The sequence below is a fragment of the Dermacentor variabilis genome, chromosome 4 (genome assembly GCF_050947875.1).
Source record: "Dermacentor variabilis isolate Ectoservices chromosome 4, ASM5094787v1, whole genome shotgun sequence".
Lineage (NCBI taxonomy): Eukaryota > Metazoa > Arthropoda > Arachnida > Ixodida > Ixodidae > Dermacentor > Dermacentor variabilis.
The window spans coordinates 169,273,413-169,299,377 of NC_134571.1; the positions used below are offsets into that span (position 1 = coordinate 169,273,413).

At 48.9% G+C, this 25,965-nt stretch overlaps 1 pseudogene; it reads left to right on the forward strand.

The window, feature by feature from the left end:
* Positions 1-4,222: 4,222 nt before the first annotated feature.
* LOC142578411 (uncharacterized) lies at positions 4,223-23,647 on the forward strand (annotated as a pseudogene).
* The last annotated feature ends 2,318 nt before the right edge of the window (positions 23,648-25,965 follow it).

Below are 25,965 nucleotides of genomic sequence, written 5' to 3' on the forward strand. Positions count from 1 at the left end.
TCCGAGAGGACAAACGCATTACTGGTTTCCAGAATTTCCTCGATGTACGCGATCGTCGTGCCCTTGTTGATGTGCTTGAACTCCTGGCTGAAATTTGTCAGCAACACTTGTTTTCCCACCATGCAGTCGAGCGATCCGTCTCGCGACCCAAATTTCACGGTCTAGCAGTAGACGTTGGTCACCCTCGATGACGCCTTGTACGTCGGCAGGCGTTTCGGTGCCTACGGATATGACAATGCTGGAGCGAGGCGGGATGCTGACCTGACTTTCGAGCACACTTAAGGCATGGTGACTACTAGAGCTCTCCGGCGGTATCGCTTGATCTTCCGACAGCGTTATGGACTTCAACTTCAGGTCAATGATTGCGCCGTGTTGGTTCAGGAAGTCCATGCCAAGAATGACGTCTCGCGAACACTGTTGGAGGATAACGAAGGTGGCAGGGTAAGTCCGGTCATGAACGGTAATTCTTGCCGTGCAGATTCCAGTCGGCGTAATGAGGTGTCCTCCAGCGGTCCGAATTTGGGGACCCTGCCATGCAGTCTTAACCTTCTTCAACTGGGCGGCGATGTGTCCACTCATTACGGAGTAATCGGCTCCTGTGTCTAATAAGGCAGTGACTGCGTAGCCGTCGAGAAGCACGTCGAGGTCGGTGGTTCTTTGTCTGGCGTTGCAGTTGGGTCTTGGCGTCGGATCACGGCTGCGTCGTGTTGAACTGAAGCTGGAACGTCGCGTCGTCAAGTCGTCTTTCATCGGAGTAGTCTTGGCTTCCCGACTTCTTCGGGACGGCGGCGTGTCGTCATTAGGTCGTCGAGATGGTTTATTCGTCGTCTTCGTCGGCGGCGGAGGATCTTCGTCAGTTCGACGAACAGCAACCGCACCTCCATCGGTTACTGCTTTTAGTTTTCCGGATATGGGCTCGCTGACCGGCCTCGGGCTGGGCCGGTGTATGGTCGGCGTTGCGGCGACATGTAGCGGCCTGGTGACGGTGAACGGGACGGTCGTCGAGGGCTCCATTGAGTAGCGGCGAGGTAGTCGGCGATGTGACGTGGGCGCTCTCCAAGCTGTAGACGCGGCGCGTTGACGGCGAACCCTCTCAGTCCCAAGTCGCGGTATGGGCATCGGCGATACACATGGCCGGCTTCTCCGCCGTGATAGCAGATCGGGCGGTGGTCAGGGGCTCGCCAAATGTCTGTCTTCCTCGGGTAGCTGCGCTGGGCGACGGGTGGGCGTGCTGGCGGCGGCGGCGGTGGTCGACGGAATTGCGGCGTTGCAGGGCCTTGGCGCGGTCGTGGAGCGGGACCTTGACGGCGGGCGACGACGGCGTAGGTAATCGCTTCTGGCTGGGGCTGCGATGACTGTGGTTGTAACTCGAGAACTCGGGGCGATCGCTGAACTTCTTCTTTGAAAATTTCGGCGACTGTGGCCACTTGAGGTTGCGATAAAGGGAAGATCCTTTGAAGCTTCTCTCGTACGACTGCCCTGATGGTCCCGCGCAGGTCGTCGGTGGCCAGTGACTCAACTCAACTACGGTCGTCGGTGGGCTTCGTATCATTGCGCCGAAAAGTTCCTCCTTTACACCACGCATCAGCAGGCGGACTTTCTTCTCCTCGGACATTTCCGGATCGGCGTGGCGGAGCAGACGGTTCATTTCCTCAGTGAAGATCGCGATCGTCTCATTCAGCAGCTGCGCTCTGGTCTCCAGTAGAGCTTGCGCTCGCTCTTTTCGCACGACGCTTGCAAATGATTGCAGAAAGACGCTTCGGAACAGGTCCCACGTCGTCAAGGTGGCTTCTCAATTCTAGAACCACGTCCTGGCGGCGTCCTCCAATGCGAAATAAACGTGTCGCAGCTTGTGGTCGTTTGCCCAGCTGTTAAGCGTAGCGACCCTCTCATACGTTTCCAGCCAGCTTGCCGGGTCCTCAAATGTGGAACCGCGGAACATCGGTGGTTCCCTGGGCTGCTGCAGCACGATGGCGGACGCTGGGGCTGCCATTGGAGCTGCCTTGGACACAATCTTCTTGGTCTCAGGTAGAAGTCCGTGCTCCGGGGGCAGCTGTTGAAGACGGCGGCTTGCTTGGTGTTCCGGGACGGCGCTGGTGTTGTCTTTGCGGTCCGGGTTTGAATTACGGCTTGTCGGGGGCGTCCGGTACATGAACGTAAAGCACCTACACCACATGTCACGTGGTGGTGGCGTTGAATAACACAGTAGCAATACTGTGAACGACAAAACTAACTTTTATTGGGCGAACATGTGCCCACAAAACAGGCTACACTTATAGCACAACGATAGCGGCGAACACGCTCGGCGATCGTCGAAAATCTGATCAGCGGGTCAAGCGCGTCGGCTTTTATACAGCAGTCATCGAATGTTCCAGACTAATCGTTGGGACCCGCATGCCTTCTACAAAGTTCTACACCATTCGTGTCAAGTGATGAAATCAGATAACACAAGGTTCGGCGACAACAGACAGCGGCCAGAAGCATCGATAACTTTCCAGAAACTTCGAATACATGCAGGCACGTCCCGCGCTTTGCGATAACATTTATTAGGTGGCAAAACGTGTCGCCCGATAAAGACAAGTACACGTGTCACAATCATGGCCGCCAACGCAACACCATCAGCAGCAGGTGTAACAGCGTGGCGGTGGAACTGTCGCGGCTTCGAAAGGAAGAAGGCAGTCCTCCAACAGCACATCGTACATGCCGCGCACAAACCAGACTTTATACTATAACAAGAAACACTAACCGACGCGCCGTCCCTCCCCGGCTACAGAGTGCACAAGGGACCGCCCGACGGAGAGGCCTGTGCACCCTGGTGAGGAAGGGACTCACGTTCGTCGAACACGGGCTGCAAAGCAATATCAAGATCGAGCACGCACTCACCGAAATCATCGCGGGCAAGAAGAGAAAAGGAAGCATATTTCTGCTCAACGTCTACAGCAACCTATCGCAGAGAAAACAGAGATTCAAGACATTACTGCAGAGGGCCAGCACCGCAGCGGGCCGCAACACACTGATCGCGTGCGGAGACTTCAATGCAATGAACCCTGCCTGGGGCTACAACAAGTACACAGAAAAGGGCCGTGACCTGTACCAAGACGCGACTGAACTCGACTTCACCCTCATCACGGACCCAACACATCCGACAAGAATTGGTAACTCCGTGTCCCGGGACACCACTCCAGACTTCACGCTCATCAAGAACGACATCCGGGGCGCGATCACCTGGAGAAACACGGGGACCGACCCGGCAGCGACCAGACCATCGTGGAAATCGGCATACCGGAACACGACACCAGCATCAAAACACACAGATGGATAGACTGGGAGGCCTTTCGAGACGCCAGAAGTCGGAAGAGAGACGGTGACACGAAGGTCGAAGACATCGATTCGTGGAGGGCCAAAATCACCAAGAGCGTACGCGATGCGATCAAAGAAATTGAAGCGGGCCGGATATCGACAAAGTAGACAGCCGGCTTGCGCATCTCATCGAAGCCAAACAGTCGATACTCAATCGCTGGAAGAAACAACGGCTTAACCGCAGATTCAGACAGAAGGTGGTGGAGCTGAACCGTGCGAACGAGGATCACTGCCGCACGCTCTGCACGCAACGGTGGAACGAGATCTACAATGCGCAGACGGGCAGATGCGCAGTGGGAAGACGTGGAACCTGCTGCGGCACCTGCTCGACGAAACCAAGACCAAGTCGGACCGAAAGGACAGGCTCGCCAAGCTCATACATCGGGCGGTCTCGGTACACGGTGCCGACGAAGTCACCAGACGCATTAACGACAAATACCTGCCGACTACACCCACCGAACAACACGCTCTGTAAGGCGGCCTACCTAACGCGATGCTCGATCGTGACATCGACGTCGAGGAGGTACGCGCGGCCCTGCACGACCTCAACAGCCGGTCGGCAGTCGGCTCGAACCTCGTCACGAACAAGGTGCACAAGAACCTCGACAACGGCTCAATTGAGAACCGCTCAAAATACTTCAACAAGTGCTTGAGAGCAGGCGCGCTGCCAAAGCTGTGGAAGATTCCCAAGCCGGGCAAGCCGCCGGACACGGATAACCTCCGGCCCATCTCGCTCACGTCCTGCGTGGGCAAGGCGCTGGAGCACGTCCTGCTCAACAGGGCGCAAGACTATCTGGAAAGCGAAGGGCTGTTCCCGGCCACGGTGATCGGCTTCAGACAGTACCTAAGCACGCAGGACGCGATGCTGCAGCTCAAATACGAAATCATCGACGATGGCGGCAGCGCCCGCGACAACGAAGCAATACTAGGGCTCGACCTGCACAGCGCCTTCGATGTGGTGAAACACTCCGCGATTCTGTCCCAAGTCTCTAAGCTCAACATGGGTGAAAGATCCTACAACTACATCAAGGACTTACTCACGGACAGGACCGCCGAGCTACGAGCAGGCGACCTACATACGCAAGAGAAGAAGCTCGGGAACACGGGCACACCGCAGGGATCGGTCATTTCGCCGATGCTGTTCAACCTGGTAATGATTGGGGTGGCCGAAAAGCTCGCGGACATCGAAGACGTTAGGCATACCGTCTACGCGGACGATATCACGCTGTGGGTGACCGGTGGCAGCGACACTCAAATCTAGGGCGCGGTGCAAGCCGCCGTCAACGCAATAGGAGACCAGCTGGTAGGCACCGGAGTGAGATGTTCGCCGAGCAAATCGGAGCTTCTCATACTCCCACCTATCAAAAACAGCAGAGGCAAGACCAGACAACGCGAATACGAAAAAATCAGAATCGTAACCAAATCCGCCAACCTGATCCCCAAGGTCGGCAAAATTAGGATCCTAGGCATGGTCATCGGAAAGCACGGAACAAACGGCGAAACCATCACCGGTCTCACGGCAAAAGCAGCCAACGCGATTCGACTTTTCAAACGAGTCACTTCCCGGAAGGCTGGAATGACAGAGCACATCCTAATTAGGCTCGTCCAAACCTTCGTCATCAGCCACGTCGTGTACGTTGCAGCCTACCACAGATCGCTCCAACACGAACGTAACAAGATCAACATGATCATCAGAAGAGCTTACAAGACGGCACTGGGCCTGTTCGAGTCCACGAGCACGACCCGCCTTTTACAACTCGGGATACACAATACGCTCGAAGAGATCGCCGAAGCGCAACGGACCTCTTAAATGGAGGGGCAGTCCATGACCAAAGCCAGGAGGAAGATACTGGACGACCTGGGAATAGCACGATCGAAGGAGGAGGAGAGGAAGCTCCCCGTCCCCGAAGAGGTCCGACGCCAGACCAGAATCGACCCCATACCGAAGAACACGAATCCCGAGTTCAACAAGGGAAGAGGAGCGGCGAGGGCCAAGGCTCTCATTGACCAGCACGCCAACGACGAGCACACGCGGTACGTGGACGCAGTCGAATACCAACGCGACGCCTTCGTAGCGGTCGTCATAGAGGCGTCCACCAGCGCCACCAGGACGGCAGCGAGCGTGAGAAGCGCCGGAGCGGAACAAGCGGAACAGGTTGCCATCGCCCTGGCCATCGCCGACGTAGACTGCCACACGGTTCTGAGTGACTCGAGACAGGCGGTGCAAAACTTCGCCAAAGACCAAATCTGCAGGGAGGCCGAGCGCGTACTGCGAGCGGCCAAACTACAAGACAGAAAAGTAATATTCAAGTGGTTCCCGGCGCACGCGGGCAACGCGTCGAAACGCAGTGAGAACCACAATGATACGGCACACGCAGCGGCACGAGAGCTAACCAACCGCGCCCCGGCGACTGACCGTGCGACGTGGTTCAGAACCAAGGACCGCATGACGGACTACAGCGAAATCACGAAGGCCTACCGCCTGGCTCGCAGAACTCGCCAATCCCCGCGCCCAAGGCTGAGTCGAGTGGAGGCGGTACTACTCAGACAGCTCCAGTCCGGATCGCTACCGAGCCCGGGACTGATGCATCGCATGTACCCAGAGACATATCCGACCGATAAGTTCAGAGTCTGCCGGAGGGAGACGGGAGATTACAGGCACATCTTGTGTGACTGCGTTAAAATTCCGGAAGCAGCAAAATCAAGAACGATCCCACCGCTGCTCGAGGCAGCCGCGAAGAGCTACGACCAAGACGAACAGCTTTGGGCCGTCCAGCAGGTCCTTGGGGCGCTCGAAATACAGGGACCGAGCGAGCCGGCAACGGCGAGCGGAGACCTGCGCCAAGTAAGGGCGACTTCGTAGCTGACGTAGGCCCTCACCGGGGCGCGCGAGCGCCCAACTGAAGGCAGAAATAAAGTTGGGCCCAATACAATCCTATCACTATTTTCATGAGCCGTACCAGGCTCGCGGTCGCTTTATCCGGTGTCCTCTGTGAACTAAACAAGAGACCTTGTTTATATTTTGCGAAAGCCGGGGGCTCTTTATGCATCATATGCGGGCAAAGTTCAAAGTGTGTGGGTTATTTCCGGTTTTTCGATAGGTTTTGTGTGCAAGTTCTCGGGAGCGTTATCTGGTTTAGGAGTTGCAGAAAATTTAGCACGCAACCCAGACATAACTACAACGCCGCCAAAGTTGACCGAAGCAAATATGGGCAGAGCAATATGAGAAACATGTGTGCGAACTTGAATTAGGGTGGGACAAGTACAGTATAACTGCCTTTTCAGTAAATTGCGTTTACAAGTGCTCCAGACCGTTATAGGTCTCTGCGGAGAAGCACAGGCTTGATCAACTTCCCTTAGCAAAACCACGAACTATTGAAAATGTTAAAACTAAGTTAAATGCGTCTGTATCAAATGCAACCTCTGAAAAACGTTTCTCAATCAAGCGTTATAGTCCAGGAGTGCCCAGTTTTGGGCTAGTTGGTTAGTTGCATCAATTGAAGTCATAGCGCTGGATTCACAGGGACATAAAAAAACGACAGAACGTAGCGCACGTCCTGTAGTCTTTCATGTCCCTGTTAATCCAGCGCTATGACTTCACTTCATGCAAGTGTTCGAAAGTGTGATGCAGCCGTTATCACCTATGTTTACCAATGTCTGCAAATGAATTTCCGGTATTCGAAGTTTATATTTCACGAAACTGAGGGTCGTGTTCAATGCATTGTGCGGCGGAACTCTAGCGTTCCCGGCCTAATTAAAAGCGCTGCTACTAATTACCAAAGGCTCGTTTGTTGCTCTTTTATAATGCCTTATTGGAGGCTCGTAGGTATGTTTCCCAGGTGTCTTTGGTGATGTAAACATGCACTTTGTTTATATACGTTAAAATTAGAGGCGTGTTATGGGTTATGTATAAGCGAAGCTCGAAGCGATGGGGCTACTTGTGGACATTTCAGTTGCTTACCTCTGCAAGCGATCTGAAGTGTTATGTCTCGTACGAAAATAATAGAATTTATCCTGCTGCCCTCAAAGAACTGTGAAATCAACTGACCTATTGAAAACGAAATAAAAGGACGGGGGGGGGGTGCAAGTAGGCAGAGTTCTGGAGAAGCAACATATGCATGAACAACTACTGTTCTTGTAAAAGTTCTTTAAAAAGGATAGATAGCAATATGTGCGAGGGAGATTTCATACAGACCAGTCATACACGGGAAGTATATTAAACTACGTAAATTAGGTTAACTGAATTTCTTGTTGCAACTGGTTAATAGGAACAGCCTCGCAGGAAATTTGCTTGTGAATCTGTTGTCGTTTTTTTTTTCTTCTATTTACGGCGACGGTGAAGCTGAGATGACAAGATGGCTTCATGACTTGAAGATATCGGCGTTAGCGATACGATGGACGTACCAAACCGTAGAAAGCGATGAACATCCAGTCCAGCTGCGGTTGCAGTAAACCTTAAAGCGGTTACCACTATTGTGATACTTCGCACAATTTTCCCTCGGCTATCAATCGACGTCAATAACCGTATTCTAGCCAACTTGGCTCATTGCGTAGCCGATTGCCTAATGGGTAAAGCTTCGGGCTGCTGTGTCGAGGGACTTTGCGCATCGTTGGTGCAACCTGGATCACTGGGTGTGTAGTACTGCGTATGTGCCGCTCTTCAGTGGACCTGTTCGACGCCAGGTTGGGTCACTGGGAATATTGCACGGCGTATGTGCCGCTATTCACCGACAAAAAATTATTTAAGTTCCTCCGGTGGTGGGGCAGAGTCAAACCCGAACTCTAATTATTCCGACAACCTTGTCTGAATTTGCATTCACACGCGCACCACGCGGAAACTTCGCTCCACAGGCGACAGATGGGCCAGCGTGTCCGGAGGCAAGCGCGGGAAAGCGTCCTGGCTGCAATATATGCGGAGGATACGTGGTGCGTTTAATTAAGCGGTTGCAGTATGCTGTGCCGATGCATTGCTTAATTGCTAATCGCAGTTATCTCGACACTCATCATGAGATAGATTTTGAAATATTCTTTCTTTTTTGTTGCTCCTGTAGACATGTGTGCACATACATGAGCGTTTCTGGGGGAGGCATGCTACCTTTTAGCTGGAACCCTTCCGTACAACTAGACGGCACTGTAGTTATCATGTGTACAAAAGAAATGTAATCACTCAGGGCGGCCAATGTGACCACGAGAAGCTAAGGATACTTTTTTCTGTGTAAAGCTGCGCATTCCATTTCGCGATGTTTTCGTGATAAACCTTAGTGTTTTAAACACAACAAGCAAATAGAATTAAATAAATTCGCATGTTATGCGCTTATTGATTTCTTCTGAGGCTCAGATTTCTTGGCGCATTTCATGCTTTTCATGCTTGAATAAAATGTTCAAATTGTTTTTTATCTCTTTAGGTTTCTCAAAGATACCCTTCTATCTTCACCTGGGTACACGACGAAAAACTTGGTTCACGTCCAGACTGCAGAGCCCGGAAAGCAACCCAGCAAAAGTAGGTTTGATGACGTATGCACAAAAAGTGCCTTTTCAGTGGACGATGAGGTTCAGTGCTTTAAAAAAGTTACATGACACGGACAACAGTAATACGATGATAAAAAAATTATGCTTACTGCGACATTATACAGTGACTGGAAACACCGCCCACTGATGCGGTTAAAATTCGTTTGGCACATGAGACGTTAGAATATAGTTCGAGAGCCAGTTGCCTTTTCTGATTGGCAAATTTAAGAAACTGTCTAAAAAAATCCTTAGAAACTCTGCGAGAAGCAATGTGCACAGCGTATCAGTGTATTTATGACTTTACGTATTTGATCTTATTCAGCATAGATTTGTTACCTGTTGCTTTATCAGACAATAACGAAGGAAACAATATTTATCCCACAATCGTACCTTTTTTTTCCAAGTGGGCAACGCTGACTTCATTTCAAAGCTCGTTTGTAGAATGAGGAATCTGATATTTAGGACATAGAAATCTAGAAGCGAGCCGTCGTAACACATAAATTTTATCACAATTGCTTTTTGTATAGCGGTCCGTAATGATCCTCTCGTACTCAATTATTAGGTGTATTGTTATCTTGTATATTGCTGCGAGACGCTGCAGTCGCGAACGATGATGAGAGGACTGACGAAAACGGTGATCGCCGGTAGTCATGCGCACGAGCTCCATCTTGTATGCCTGTCTTCTGCCCGCTGTATATACCTTGTAACTATAATCGCAAGCGTCTTTTCTCCCCGTAACAACATAATTGTTCGCCTTGCTCAAGTTTCAGCAAAGCAAGGATCCAAAACGCATTACTGGCCTCGAAGCAAGCTTGACGTAGAAGCAAATTCTGTCTCAAACAAGAGGTTATTGACAAGCCTAAATATCTGTCTTGCTCGTCTGTGACAAATTTATGGCAGTTTATAATGTACGTGTTTATGAGGTACCCTTTGTTTATGCTTATTGAAATCGTTAGTGAAAATGAATGCAATAGGCGAGCAAGGTTTCTTTCTTGAATTTTTTGAAGAATAGATCTCTGTGCTACTTCATCAGGACGTGTAGTTGCTGAATTGCACAATGCACAGTCATCCTTTTCCAGAGGAAGTGGTACCGTAATATTTTTGACCAGATCACTAATAAAACAAAACACAAATGACTAAGAGCGTTACAGTGTTCTTCCTGGGTGTAACTATTAAGGGAACGTTTGCAACGATTGTTTGTGGCAATATGAGATATCGGAGGATAAAATTGCGGCAATGTCGCCGCGAGATTAATTATAAGAAACTGAGACACAAAGGAGGGCAACATACCAGTCATAGTAGTCCATCGAAACATACATGGACAGCATGCTTCTGGCAGCCCTGTTCGACCGTTTGATGCCTATTCTTTGTCGCGTATTGCCTAGTCATTAGTAGCGACGCTATCACCGTAATAGATGGGCTGAAAATTAGAAGTTCAGGTTTTGTGGTAATCTTTCAAAGACTGTACTTCTTTTTTCCTGAGAGCAATGTTGTGAGTTTCATTCTCTGCCCGGCGGACGCTTTCAAATGTAGGTGGACAAGCGCTCGTATCTTAAGGGATCATCTGTGGTTGAAATTCATCGCGATCTTATATACACGGCGACCTTTCTCACAGCCGAGATGTAAGCTTCGGCGCATAAAGCCGCTCCAGGTACATTTCATGCGTAGCATTCTTTGGCTAGGATTCCGGGGTCAATTTCTGCTTTGTTCTGTTATTCCTTCCGTTTCATCTCACGAAAAAATCCATACCGCCACTAAGGCTTGAACAAGTGAATTTCCGTGTATAAACAAACTTCTTTACCCTTACCGCCACTTACTTTCGGGCGCACGAACCTCCGACATTTTATTTTGTCAGCCAGCAAAGAGACTGACAGTCAAAATATATATTTGCCTAAACTTCGTCCTTCTGACATAAAATGCCTTTATGACAATGTAAACTCGTTATTTTAAACAAAAACTGTTTTATAAACATTTGAATGCACACCATTAAAATTGCCTGAAGGCAAGATTAGAACATATGACGTCTAGTACAGAAGCGCAATATTGAAAACATGAAGTCACGGAATATTTCTTTCGTCTTTAATTACGCAATGGACACATAATCGACAATTGACATAGGACACCCTTATGTACTATTCCTCGCGGGCAACAAGCGCCTTGACAAGCTTGGAGCGTTTCGATTTGGCCTTACCGAAGGGCAGCTATAGAACGCAGGCGAGAGTTTTCGCGTAGGCCCCGGTGAGGAAAGGCGGAGCAGAGCGAACGCACCTCACATCGGCTCCGTGAATTTTTCACCTAAAAGGCAGATATTTCACCGTAAATGACCTGAAACCGGTACCCAAAGGTCAGTGAAGGAGCCCTGCACCCACCTTCACCTTCTTTCCGAACTTTCCGACCAGATTTTGTGCCTCAAAAGCGCCTTTCTATCTGAAGCGGCGGCCACTGCGCCATAGGCATACTTTAAGCCTAACGCAACGAGCGTCTCGCCACGACAGTCGGTTTGCTCTTTGCCAACGGGCGTCTGTCCCGACGCCGTTTAGCGCCATGGAGCCGTCCTTGGAGATGGCTTACTTTGTCGAGGGAGAAAATATCCCTCCAGAAGAGTTCTCAAGTGACTCAAGGTGGGAGAGTGCACTTCAAGCCCGGAACGATGCAAGCTCCAATACCTGGCGCCGACACTGCTACCGGCGCCACGGGCCGGTTCTACCTGCAGTGCTTCTAGTTCATCCACCCGCCGATGGCTTCACTGAATTCCGGCAAGCCAAAAAGGCACGCTCCTCTAACCAGGCTACCCAAAACGGACCTCAAGGTCATATTCCGACCCGGCAGCGGACTGTGCATACGACTGTGCAACGGCGGAATGCTTCACCCACGCGTGTGCACTGCCACCCGCAGTGACTAAAACACCACCGGGCCGCAGAACAAGCTGCGCCTGAACCCATTCAACAACTAGCTCACGGTCCGTACCCCTGCCGAGGACCGAGCGATGAGGTATCTGTCTGTGTACTCTTTGCTACAAGGCACCGTGCAATATCCACTCCGCGCTTACGTGGCCACCCCTGACGACGCGGTACTTGGCGTCATTTACAATGCGCTGTACAATCAAACTCCAGAAGAAATCATCCAAGACTTGGTAGCCATAAATAAGAGCTCCCAGTACACGATCACTGACGCAACTTGACGTCTGGGCAAAACCAAGTATATTCTAATCACTTTCATCGATGTGCAAACGTTCCCGAAGCAGCTGAACTTCTATGGAACTCTGAATGCCTGCGACTCTTCCAAGCCCAAATTGGAGGCATGTCACAATTGCTGGAGGGCAGAACACAGATCGGACGTTTGTCCGCACCCCGAGAACAACCACTGCCCTGGATGCAGGGTGGAGCAAAAACTCGTCGAACCACCCACCTGTAACGCCAGATGCATCCTCTGACGAGAGGCGCATTTCACGGGGTCCCAAAAGTGTAAAGGGAGGTTTGACCGCACCGGCAAGAACAAATCTCCACTTACCAACGGCAAGGTGGCCTTCGTGACCGAGAAAAAGGCTACCCCGACTGCACCCAACAACGCAGCTCCCGCAGTCGCACGAGGCTGCTCTCGGACCCCCAGAACAAGACGGCCAGGGCCTCTCGCTCCAGGATGCAGTCCAGGACTAGGTCCAGGTCCCGATGCACTATCTGGCGCGGTCGGACCCGAAGCCGCTCCACCTCCTACCCCCCTCTATCTGGGGCCGAAACTCAGTATACGAAACACGTGACCTGGGGGCGGCGGTCTCCGTTTCTCGGGCGGGAGAATAAGGAGGTCAGGGCGGAACTACCTGAATAAATCCAATTACTGCTTAAGCGCGACATGCATACGATCAGAACCGGCTCTCCTTATTCACCACCCTCCGCTAGGGCTTCCTCTGTCAGAAAACCCCCTGCGCCGGAGGCATGTAACCCTCCATCGCAAGCAAAGTCCCCCACCAGGAATCCTTCCAGACGCACCGGGCACAGACTGACGGCAGCGGGGAAAATTCCCAAAACGGAACCATTTCCATGACAGACTTGGCAAACGCTATCCAAAGCATGCAACAAAGCATCATGGCCATGCAGGAAGACAATGCACCCTTGATGGCAAGCATACCTGATAGACTCACGGCGCTCGAGCAACGGCAGGACACCCAAAAAGCAACCGTGTCTCAGATACAAACTCAGCTCAATGGGCTGCTAGCTTCAAATTCTACAGCGTCGGCCTCCGTGGCCGAATCCCTCCATAGTCATCATCACGGCAGCACAACCTAAGGGGCCGTGGTATGGCAGTAGAACTGCCGGAGTTACGGGGCTAAGTGCAGTAACCTCCAACTTCACCAACAGTCCCTGCCCACAGAATCATAGGACTTCAAGAAAAACGTGGGCCCGCAAAACTCCTTAATTACACACCTTTCCAGATAGCCACTTTTGCTTCAAATTTCGCTGAATGATGACGGCGCCTGCAGTCAGCACCTGTTCTTGCACATATTGACGATGATGCCGATACAGAGGTGCATACCGACGCCAGTAGCATTGGCCTTGGCGCAATACTCGTCCGGCGTCGAGGTGAAGTGGAAGGAGCTGTAGCCTATGCCAGCCCCTCACTGTCCCGTGCCGAGGTGAATTATTCGACTACGGAGAAAGAATGCCTCGCAGTCGTGTTGGGGATTATCAAGTTTTGCCTCTACCTCTGCGGTCGTCCCTTCAAAGTAGGGACGGACCACCATGCACTCTGTTGGTTGGCAAGCATGCGTGACCCTTCTGGAAGACTGGCACGGTGGAGCTTGCGGCTACAAGAATTTGACGTCACTATAGTTTGTAAGTCTGGCTCTAAGCACGAGGACGCTGATAGACTGTCCCGCGCACCCATTGATCCTGTCAGTTAGGAAACAGAGGACGATGACAGCTTCCTGCGCGCCATTAGTTCGTCGGACTTGATCAGGCGGCAGCGTGACGACGCTGAGATTCAATCGATGATTGATTATTTAAAGGGCCGCGGCACAGCCATACCACGCCACCTGTCCCATTCGTTGACGTCCTTCTGTGTACGAGACAACGTGCTGTAAAACAAGAATGCCCGTTTGAACAGCCGTGCGTACCTTCTGGTGGTTGCATGAGACATGCGAGACGGCGTCCTCTTCGCTTGTCATGCTTAACGCACATCTGGCCATTTAGGCTTCTCTCGACCACTCGCCAGTGTAAGTGAGATGTACTATTGGCTCGGGCTTTCGACAAACGTAAAACAGTACGCTAAAGGCAGTCGGGAATGCCAGCGGCGAAAGACGCCATCCGTTAAGCCGGCTGACTTCCTTCAGCCAATTGAAGCACTTCGCACGTGTTTCGACCAAGTCCACATGGACAATCTCGGACCGTTTCGTCTTTCTGCCAACGGCAACAAATCCGTGATCGTCACGACGGATTGTTTAACACGCTACGCTGAGACGGAGGCGTTCGCACAAGCCAAGGCTTCAGAGGTAGCGCAATTCTTCGTGCGCCACATCGTACTGCGTCACGGTGCTCCCGCCACTGTCATAACAGACAGAGGGACAGCATTCAGAGCCCAAAATACGGATGAAATTTTTAAATTAAGCAACACCAGGCATCGAACGACGACCGCGTATCATCCACAGAACAACGGACTTACCGAGCGACTGAATAAGACGATCACCGACATGATCTCCATGTACATTGACGTTCAACACAAAACATGGGATCGGATCTTGCCTTATGTGACCTTCGTGTATAACACCACTGTGCAAGAGACGACGCGATTCGCACCATTTCGCCCGCTCTATGGTCGCGAAGTCCAAACGATGCTGGATGCTATGCTGCCGTGTCAACACGCCGACCAATTGACAACTGACGCCGATGAATTTGCTGAGCGTGCCGAGGAAGCTCGGCAGCTCGTGCGGGTCCACATCGGCCAGCGGCAGCAGCCGACGCACGACGTTACAACATCCGCCACAGGGATGTCTCCAACAACCCCGGAGACCATGTTTGGGTGTAGACTCCTGTTTGCTGCGGTGGCGTCTGTGAAAAGTTGCTGAGCCGGTATTTTGGTCCGTATAAAGTACCACGCCGCGTCAATGACGTTAACTACGAAGTGCCCCCGGACATATCATCACAGACACGGACCCGGGCACAAAGATAACCGTGCTCGGACATAGTTTATGTTGTGCGCATGAAACCGTACACTACGCGTTCGTAATATTTTTTTGTCTCATTCACCCTTCTTTGTTGCTGCTTTTCGTTTATTTCGTGAGCTTGCCTCTTTGTTGATTCACTGTGCCAGCAGAGCATTTATTATTTTTTTTTGTACTTTCGCTTTCTCTGCGTTGTGGTGTCATTTTTTATGTTTTTATTACTTACGCCTATTTTACAGCATCGAGACGATGCTTTTGTCTGGAAGAGGGGATAACTCTACATGTAATGGTTCGAGGGCAAGAGTGGGTAGAGCCCGAAAGAACAAAAAAGACCACGCACCTTCCCTGCTCGCGAGCCAACGCCGACGTACGCGCTTTCCAAGAGCTAGCTGCGCTGCGGTTTATTAAAACCCCAAGAGTACTTCTGAAGGCTCGTGACAATATAGTGCATACATACCACTATAATAATTAAATTACGTAGAGCCCCATATTTCAAATAATGTTTAGCACTTCTGCCATGCAGCGATGTGCCGTGTGAGGCAAGGATAATGCTCAATCGTCTCAGACGTTACGAACAATGACGCACAACAATTCCTCAACCAAACACGTCGCCCTGTGTATTCTCTGGACTATACAGCGGTTCGCGCAAGGTAAAGTGCAACATCACCTCGCCATTCGCGTGTTGGACTAAACGCTGAAGAAATTACACATTCGTCGCTAATATCACCACTAATCTTCGTCAGTCAAAGCAAACAAAATGCAAAGCTTCGCTTACATCGATTCCAAGAGTGCGTGGGATCCCCATAATTTGTCCGTTGTCCAGATACACAGCCATCATAATTTAAAACTGCGTGTAGGTACGTCATGTAATATTGTTACGGTGAAGAGAAGGAAGAAGTTGAATTAGACTAGAGGAAGACGAAGTCTGGCAGTTGCCTGACCGCCATATACCTCAGTTGTAAATATACATTATTTTACACTCGTGGGCCTGCTTTCTTCCTTGCAACAATAAATATAATTATGGCGCCTCCTCGAAGAGCTAGCCTGTAGATATTCGAGTAGATTTGCAAGTTGTGCCATATGTGGCATTGTAATGAGGACTTGTATTCGGTACACAATTTTCTTATCGCCGCTTCACGCATTGTACTGTCGTAGTCTGACACCAAATGGCGACAATACACGAAGGAAAATGGCTATTTCCTGTACATTGCCATCAAATTCTGAATTGTATTGCTCTTTTCTTTTTTTCCAGATCCCGAAATTGACTTTTGTATGGCTGCCGTCTTCATCAACTGCAACAGTTGCAAGGTGTTTCGTCACCTCTATGTTGATGAAGGTACTACAAAGCTACCATAGAGCTCTTGTTTAGATAGGTAGCTGATGCTACTGAAAGCAAACATTGTCTCTGGATGAGCTTTTTTGTTTTCTTCAAGTTTTAAATATTCGTCTAAAAATTAAAATGATTTCGCTTTAGTTGCAGTAGTTCTATGGTTGATACCCACCCTACTTATGCTGCCAGTTTCTTCTCAGCCCCCCTTCGGTTAGCCTATGGTGAAGACCAGTATTTCTCTATTCCAGTTCCAAGAATAGACGCGGCAAAATAACTTTATATTTGCACCGGTGATACCATATTGTCTCACTTTTATTGATAGCAGATGACGCATCCCCAACCTAATTCCCAGAACCCCGTTTCAAGCTTTTGATAGTCATCAACACTGCACCGAAGAAACGCGACCCTACCGTGTATCTGACCGCGTGTCGGGCGTCAACTGATTCCTACGCTGTCCGTATAGGGCTAACTGACACTACAGCCTGTGATAACTACGATGACAAAACGATTCAATATCTTCTACGCAAGTGCCCGCGATAGTGTGCGCAGAGGTTCTCACACCTAGCTGGGCTCAACAAGTTGTACAATCGGCCTCGGTCGGAAGTGCCATTTCTGGAATGTAACGTGGAAACGTGGTTGATCATTAAATCAGAAAGCCGCTCAAGTATAACTGTGTTACAAAGCGAAGCACTGCTTAACCATCTTCGCGGATTTTCTGCACTTTCGACGGAATTGAGAGCAGTTGTTTTGTCGAGACGCCATACGCTATCTTCTCTTTATACATCGGATGGCACATCTAACTTAGGGTTGTGCATTCTACGCCAGAAGGCATTACGGTGTCTCAATTTGCGTAGCAGACGCAGCAGGTAGTCTCAAAAAAACTGTGGTTAATTAAATAATTGCATGTCTTGCGGTGGGATGGGGACAGCGGAACAGCCCAATGCTCTACCGATTAGGCCACAAACGCTCTTTCTTCTCTCTTTTGCCTCTTTTGCGTCATACATTACATGCCGGAAAAGACAACATGAGAAAAGTGGACGTTAAACGCTAAATATGGTTTGTTTTATATACATAAGTTCTTCGACATTTGAGAGCCAGTCAGGTATTCGATTTTTTGTGCATCAAGGTGGCGCATGCTGATAATTACTTCCCTAACGCAATCGTACATGCTGTGACTAGGTTTACTGGAGTCATCAAGGCGGCAGCCAGAAGCGTAGCAGCAGCAACGTGAGCTCAGTTGAACGGCCGGGCGAACCGGCCGCGTGACACGGGATGGTGACGTTGATTTCAAGCGGGCCAATCTTCTGACTCCCAGACACGCGATGTCGTCGAGAGATCCGAGTGTGACGTTCTTCTTCATAACGGAAAATATTGACGTCAGCATGCAAAATGCCCAGGCGCACGCGAGATGGGATTTCGAGCGCCAACAACATAACGGCGTTGAAGTCTACATCATCATCATCCTAATCATAATGATGATCATCATGATAAAAAGTGATAATTGATGATGGTGATGATGAAACCTCAATAATTCGATAACTGTCTATTAGCGGATACTTCTTTAAATGTTGGCGGCGTAAGGTTTCAAAAGGACACGTCTTCTCAACAGTGAAAAAGAAAAAAAACAGATAGAGTTGCTTCCGACGTCCAAGCTATTTAAGGGATTTCTTCAAGGACGAAATAAGTGAATCAACCGCATTCTTGTAAGGTTTAATGTGGATATATGAAACGTAAATAGAAAGAAGATAGCGCCTCATCGCGTATTGAACCATTTTACCATTTACAAGAGCTACTGTCCTGGTATTTTAGTGCAATTACTCTGATACTGGGAGAAATATGTCAACAGTGACTTTATACAGCTTTCTACGGGTGACACTAAGTTTTCACTCGTAAATCGCGCTTGAAATAGACTAAAGAAAGCAACAACGTTGTTCAGCAGTACATATCACGTGGCATGTCCTTAGGGAATACAAGAAAGGTGGGTAGAGCTCTCTGGCCTTAAAACTATTATCAAGCGTAGAAAAAACGAAAGTTTCATCCTGAAAAAGAATGAGAAAAAAATAAACAGTCGACACATTTTTTGAACAATATAGGACTTAAGGCAAGACGCACAATCTGAACGCACCGCAAGGAACTAGTTCTGCTTCAGATTTCACGTAAACGCCCATACAGAGACACTGAATATGCAAAGAAATTTTTGTTTATTTGTCCACGAGCGAAGAATGACCTTTAACGCGCACCACAATCTGCCAGCAAAAAATTAATTGTCAATGGTGGAACGCGTGAACATGGAGTTTTCTTATGTTTTAAATGTGCTGTCGCAGCTCCATTAGTCCCGAACCTGTTAAAGCTCAGCGTTACTTGGTGTTGTTTAAAATTTACCTGAAATTCAAGGACACGAATTCACGTAGGAGCTTTTCAGTAGCCGTTACAAATGGCTTTAGCAAGAGAGAGAACATTTCAACGTGAAAAAGAGTAGAGAGGTTGGTCGGGTGAGCTTTTGTCTCTGGCCTGCTATTCTACGTAAGGGAAAGGGGGAAGCGGATGGAAAAAGATACTGTCCGGATGACGATGAAGTGTACATTTAACTGTATACAAATGCGATATGCATACACGCTTTGCGAACACACGACTCCCACGGGACAATGCGCAGGCACCTGTCATGCAGTTTTAGAGTCTGGAGCCTACGAAAATAATGACGGGTAAACGCCACCCCGAGTCTCAGTATGTGTATTCAAGTTGCATGACTTCTCTTGGCCTTTGTTAAATTATGTATGGTTAGTGTTGGTCTAGCTAAAGAAGGTGATCCCGGGCTCAACCCAGTGCTGCAGCGCAACTGCAGGTGCCTAATATTGCATAGGAAAGTAAAGCCATATCCTTGTCTGGAGAAGGCGATGACAAAGTTGCTGTCGGTATGTGCAAGCCTTGCTTCCGTATGTGTTGGCGCAGTGCCTATCAATCTGCAATGGTGGGTTTCTACATAAGCACCATAAAGTTGTCCTTCTCATGTGCTTCCTGATAGAGGAAAGCTATGGGTATTAACAGTTGCTGTTACCCTCATCTCTCCACTGGTTACTCGACGCCTCGCAGATCTGACTTGCGATCTGAAAATGTTATCTACTGACGCATTACCTCAAAACAGCTTAGTCTTAGTAGCTTGTAATGCAAGTGCAGCAATCTTTCTCGGTCAGTGACTGTGAATTAAATTTGCTAAGCGTGTTCTTGTACACGCTTCCGTCATCTCTTGAAAACATTATGCTTGAAAATTGCATAGATTTTTACAGATGTATTTCGTTCATTCCCCCATACCACCTGTCCTGCCTGCTCCTCAGCTACTTGCCACATTGTGTTATGACGTTAAAGGTGGTTACGCAGAGCATGCTGGGAATGAGTGGCAGACGTCAGGGCCGAGGAGGGACGATAGTGAGCTAGTGTTTGGCGTGAGAAGTTGCTGTCGTGAAAAGTTGCATTTTATTTGGACAGGCAAGAGATGGATGGTAAGTGGTGTTGCGTTGTTGGCTGCACGCACTTGACCTTCACCATCCGACCACACAGTTTGAGCAGAGGTCTATGAAGGTTAAGCCTATCACAGTCGCTGAGTCCGTGCGTCTACTGCTGACGGACCTGAGCGACTTACCTATAGCTAATTTAACCATTAGGATGAAGAAAACTGTTTGTGCAGTTCTGTTTTGTACATACGTGGCACTATAACGTAAAACTATTCCAAACTTTTCTGTTCCAGTTCTGTAATTAACTCTCCGCGATTGGTCAAAAACCTTTTTGGACCACCCCCACTTCACCTGTCTGTCACGCGATGTCAGGAAAACCGCGATAGCTCCCCATCTGATATGACGTGTGCAGACGTAGTATGCATGGTTTGACCGAAAAAAGAAAAATAGTTATTTCCGAATCGACGCCTTTTCGCCATTAGCCGCTGGATATTGGTCAAAAGTTTTCGGGCTGCACCCCCTTCACCTGCCTGTCACGAGACGTCACAAAACCGCAAGAGCTCACCGTGTCAAAGTGACGTGCAGGCATTAAAGATACATTAATATGCCAAACAAAACAAAATTTTCTTCTGAATAGCCGCAGGCTTCCCCATTCTAAAAGGAATAAAATATGGCTGCCGCCGATCGCTCAGGCGCTGGGTACTCGCACCTGCCGGAGAGCTCGGGTTTATTTGCATATATAATAAAACTTTTTGCGTGGCCACGTAACGTTTTCGTGCACTTTCGGCACGTTTACGACCTCATTCTGCAAACTCTTCTTTGCTGAGGTTCCATTTTAGCGTCATTCTTAAGCTTCCGTTGCATGCCGCCGTGATTTTCGACCAGCCACCGCAGCCAAGTAAGGAAAAGCGGACCAATCGCAGACGCCGGCACCGCCTTCATCCGGTTGTCGACTTTCAGCGCCGTGGCTCGGCCCTATTGAATCCCTCTCCACTTGAGCGTGCTCATCGCCTCTTGTCAGCCAATTAGATAACACACAAGCTACTCAGTGTAGGCAATGTTATTCGTATTGCAAGAAAACAAAAGGAACCTCCTATGACGAGGAGAGCGTTTGATTGGTCTGTCCAGACAACCCTGCGGGTGACCGCCCAGTGCTTGCGTCGGCGGTTACGCAAATTTGACGTCAGGAGACTGGAATAAAAACATATTGGAATAGTTTTGCGTTACAGGGCCCATGGATTCGAGATAAATCATTCTTCATTTAGTAGCGTGCACACACAGAAAAGCTAGAAGCAACGACACTGCAAGCTGTCCACATCGGTGCGTTGTTGTTCTCGAAGGCTACCACTTGCACTCGCTGGCATTTCCCTAAATTAAATGTGACTACGTACTTTGATTTATTTCGACGTAGTGTTATGCTGGGACTGATTATTTAGCTTCCGAGTTGCACTGTTTGCCTCGCATCCCAAACGGGCAGCAAGCGGAAGTCCCTTCGATACAGCAGCGTAACCAAACGACTCGTCCAGCTGCCACCGGTGCCAATACTGGCACAGGCGTTTCCGCGAGAAAAACTGCGTATTCTCTTAATGTACCATCATTCGCGCAATGTCCTCATCTATGTCTACTTTACGAAACAGTATACTTGTGTGCAGAATGATAAGTTAGCAGCATATCAACGCTGCCGCACAACACTGTCGCGCTCGCCGTTTTAGAAGGCATGTAGTTGCTATCAGCGTGACTCAGAGTTGAGTTGTTGTAGGCTACTAGTGGCATTAGCCTTGCAGTTGCTGCCGGCAACTGCTCCACCGTAGCGACACTTCAAATAAGTAAATCACAACAACTCAACTCAACGACTCGGAGTGACGCAACGGTGCTTACATGCAGAAAATCTGCATGCTATGCTATTTTTGACATTAATTGGTGTGATTTATGAGTGGCTAGTATTATATCTAAAGGTAACGACGAGCGCTGTCTGTACCTGCCGCTGTAAACCAATGCGCCAGTCGGGGCTATGGAATTTCAGTGGCTCTCTTACGGAATACAACTGCGGAATGCCTTGCTCAACATATTATAGTGAGGATTACAAGCACTTCCCTGAGAATACATAAAACACCTAAAGAGTCACCGCCCGCGCCCTCTGTGCCCATTGTTAACCAGCGAAACTGAAACGTGCACGATGCCCCGGTATGTGACGGGGCAACAACAGTGAAATGTAATGCTAACCATTGTGATTAACGCATTACTAAACACAATGAACAGCTCATTGCAGTCCTCTATGATGGTTATCATGCGACGCACAGTGTGCAGCATGTGAAATAAACGCTGCGACCAAAGCAAGCCAGACGTTTGTGTAACCTAATTAGGAAAGACAAAGACGCAAGCAATAACTCAGAAAGACTTTAATGAACTGTCAGGCTTAATCCATTGATAACCACCGGGGCCACACGTTTCTTCTTCGCTCGTTAACCATGTGTACGGAGCGGTAGGGCGGTGACATTATTTTTTTTTCGCGCATGCGCATGGGGTTGTGCCCGAGCAATTTTCGGCGTACAAGCGACAGGCGAATGGATGGACGGATAAATAGGCCAGCCACATACAGCTTCGCTGTAACGACACTAGCGCGTATAAAATGAGGGGTTACGGCTAGCCTTGGTCTTTATGTTGCAGCGCGATGTCTTGCGCATCGGCCTTGGCTCTCGTGGGGCGGGTCGAATGCGAACGTTGATTCGTGGCTTTTTAATTTGTCGTAGTCGTAGCTCTGACTTTTTGACAGATCCTAAAACCTGGTGCAGCTGCCATTCTCACCCAAATGTCCTGCGCGATAACGAATCACCTGAGCGAACGCTCTTCGACGCTTTCGTTCGCCCTGCGGGCGAGGCCGGCACGCCTTGCTCACCTTCCCCGCATCTGTGCCTCGCGCGACGTCACACGATTGGTTTACTTGGCTGCTCGGTCGGGTTTCGGTTTCGTTCTTGCGATTCTTTTGCTTATTTAAAATTATTTTCGAATTTGTCGAATTCGAAAGACGCGCGACAGGGGAGCTTCGCTAACCTAAATATTCAATTACCTGGACATGGTAAAAAAATCTCCAGGTTTGCCCTTTAGTGCCAACTGTTAATACAGAAATATTGAAGAAGGTTTGTGTGTGACCTTGAAGCGTCGGTTTGTACTACTTGTAGGCTACACCACTGCTGCTGTTCGAGAACCTTGTGTGGTGGAGTCATCTATGAACACAAGGAAAATGTCACAGTATTTCTCGTCAATTTAGCAAAAAGCTAGCTTTTCGGGAGCGGCTGCCAGTATAGTTTACTCCTTTCCTATTCCTGGACAAGAGAGGGAGACCTGGGAATGTGGCATAGTCCGCAGTGGAGTCATTTAAATTTGGCAGAGCGAATAACAGCTGGCTCAACTACTGAAATATACTTAGGCACTTTATTATATTTGAAAAATTACCAACGATATGTTGATTGCGTAAAATATCTCATGGACGGCTTAGCTTCCTCTGATATCATTACTGCGTTATTCTAGTTCTGCGTTAAAGTCGATATCAATTTCATGTGCAAAATAAATTGCATTCAAGGGGACGAACAGAGTACAGTCTATTTAGTATCTTCTGCAGGAGCTGGCTGCACTCTTTGGAAACCTGCAAGCAAAATAAACCAGACAGACGCTTGCTGTGAATTTATTTACGACCTGCTGTGCGGCACCTCACCAAAATACCACATCTCCGACAACTGTTCCTGAAGTTCCCGCGTGCTTCGCCTTACCACAGTAGAAGTCAAAGCTCGTTCTCCGTGGCTACGCATGTGTGGTCAAAAACCCTAATAAAAAAATAAAGAAGAGTGTACTCATCCACGATTATATTTTGGTGTCTGTTCAGATTGTACTACATTTGCGCAATCTCGCATCTGTACATGAAATGTAATAAGCGGCACAGACGAACAAAACAATCTAACATCTTTAATACATCTTTGTTCTATTTATCATCATAATAATACATCATCATAATACATCTTTGTTCTATTTATCCTTTGATCGTTTGTGTAGTCTTTCCTAGTTTCAGTGAGTTGTCGGTCATGATAGCGTTACATGTTGTCTCACTTCAGGTTGGTGTAACGAGGCAAGCTTACCTGTAAGTTGCTCAAGATGAGCCCGTAAATCACAAACACCCTTTTCACAATGTGAGCGGCCTCATTTGCTAAAACACGAAGGAACGTGTTTGCCTATGAATAATATAGCCCTACAAAACGTCATCAACAACAGCACCATGTAGTCCGTTTGGGCGCTCGTTCGTGCATGCCACTTTGTGGTTCGGTGCTCACGTCAGGCAACATCACACAGACATGCGCGCAGCGAAATGGCAAGCCATAACGCCGCAGCAGCACGGCCAACCGCCGCCTGTCAACCCACCCTTAACCCCACGCCACTTAGCAAGAAAGACAGATTACGAAGTCTTTTGCACGTTACATATTCTAGTGATCTTACTGTAGGCGTGCATATAAAGGCTTTCAAAGAAAACCAGATGTTTGGCACGCTCCCGATCACAGCCCTTTTTCCTGTTGCTGTGGAGAACGAGACACATCTGCTGCAGATGCCCCAACACTACCGAATACTATTGCGAAGGTTTGTCGATAGCGCGCATAAGCGCGGTGAAGGATTACGAGAAATCGACGATTACCTAGCAGGGACTCCGTAGATACATCAACGACTGCCCTACATGGTCAGTGTCGCATGATCCCTAGAGTTTCTGCCAGAACCGATTGCACTTTGACTATGACCTTGGCAGGTCCGTTAGCCCTTATCGAGAAAACTGAAGGAAGGAACTCTTCAAGAGCGAACCATGTCTCCTCGCTTAAACTCCAGATAACTTCCGCAATACGGCTTCGCAGCAAGGTCGCGACATTGTACCGATAGGGGCGCGGCGATGAACCTACGCGAATCGACGACCCGAACAGCAAAGTGACATGGTAATATGGCAGCTATGCAACCCGGTCGCGATTTGCCTCCAGGTGCGCAGTGCATTGCGAGATAAGGAATCACCAATTATCGAGTATTAATTGACAGCCGAAATGTTTCCACTACAGTACACAAAGAAGGCTGCGAAAACATAATTCACCAACGAGTGAAAATTTTATTCAAAATGTCCGGTGATTTGGTTGGGGTGGAGCCATATGTACCGAAGCCTTGGTGACGGCCAAAGGTGTATCTACAAGGGGGGAGGGGGGGACAAGGAAGGCACTTGCCCTGCCCCCACTTTTGAAAGCAGGCACTTTTGGCTGCACTCTGGAAAGTCCAACAAAGATACAGCTGAAGCTAAATTTTCGTATTATAGCGGCCACATAAGTAGTGCTATTCTTTACTACGCATCCCCTGATTGGACATTGCCCCTCCCCCTCTTTTGAACGCAGGCAATTTCGGCTGCACTCTGGAAAGTCCAACAAAGATACAGCTGAAGCTAAATTTTCTTATTATAGCGGCCACATAAGTAGTGCTATTCTTTACTACGCATCCCCTGCTTGGACAGCGAGCATTGTTTTTCGTGCCTTCTCGGGACTGCCTGTAGCAAATGACGTGCGGGATCCGCCATGCACGCTCACGTTGCGGAGTGTGCCTGGTGCCGGGCAGTTCCCGCCCTAATAAATGTCAGCTTGTGCAACTTGCACTATGCCCAGCTTTATTTTTTTGGGCCCGCTATATCCGTAATTGAAGACACAATCGTCTTGCTACATTTGACGTGCGGGCGACGGGGAGGTCCGGATAAAATAACATAATCAGCTGCTCCCAACGACTGGTGTGCCTTACGACATGAAATCGCTGTATTATCAAATGCTGGAACTATTTCATATATGCCCAGAGATAGCCTACACAGCGTTGCGTATCACCATCAAAAATCTAATCAAACCTCTTACCGGTATAACTTGAATTTTATTAGGTAATCACGACTTATCGCAGATGTGCTCATGAAAGTGACCTTAGTCGAACGCGCAGAGCCATTTCAATACGAACAGAACACTGACTTGATTTTTTCTAAAGGCATGTGTCACTTCTGATTTTGGCGATTTCATTTTCAGGCGGTTTATAAGTAAGAGCTACACTATTACTTGCTCCCCAGCAGGATCAAAAACAGTAGATATTTCGTATTGTGAAAAATTGGGGCCATATTT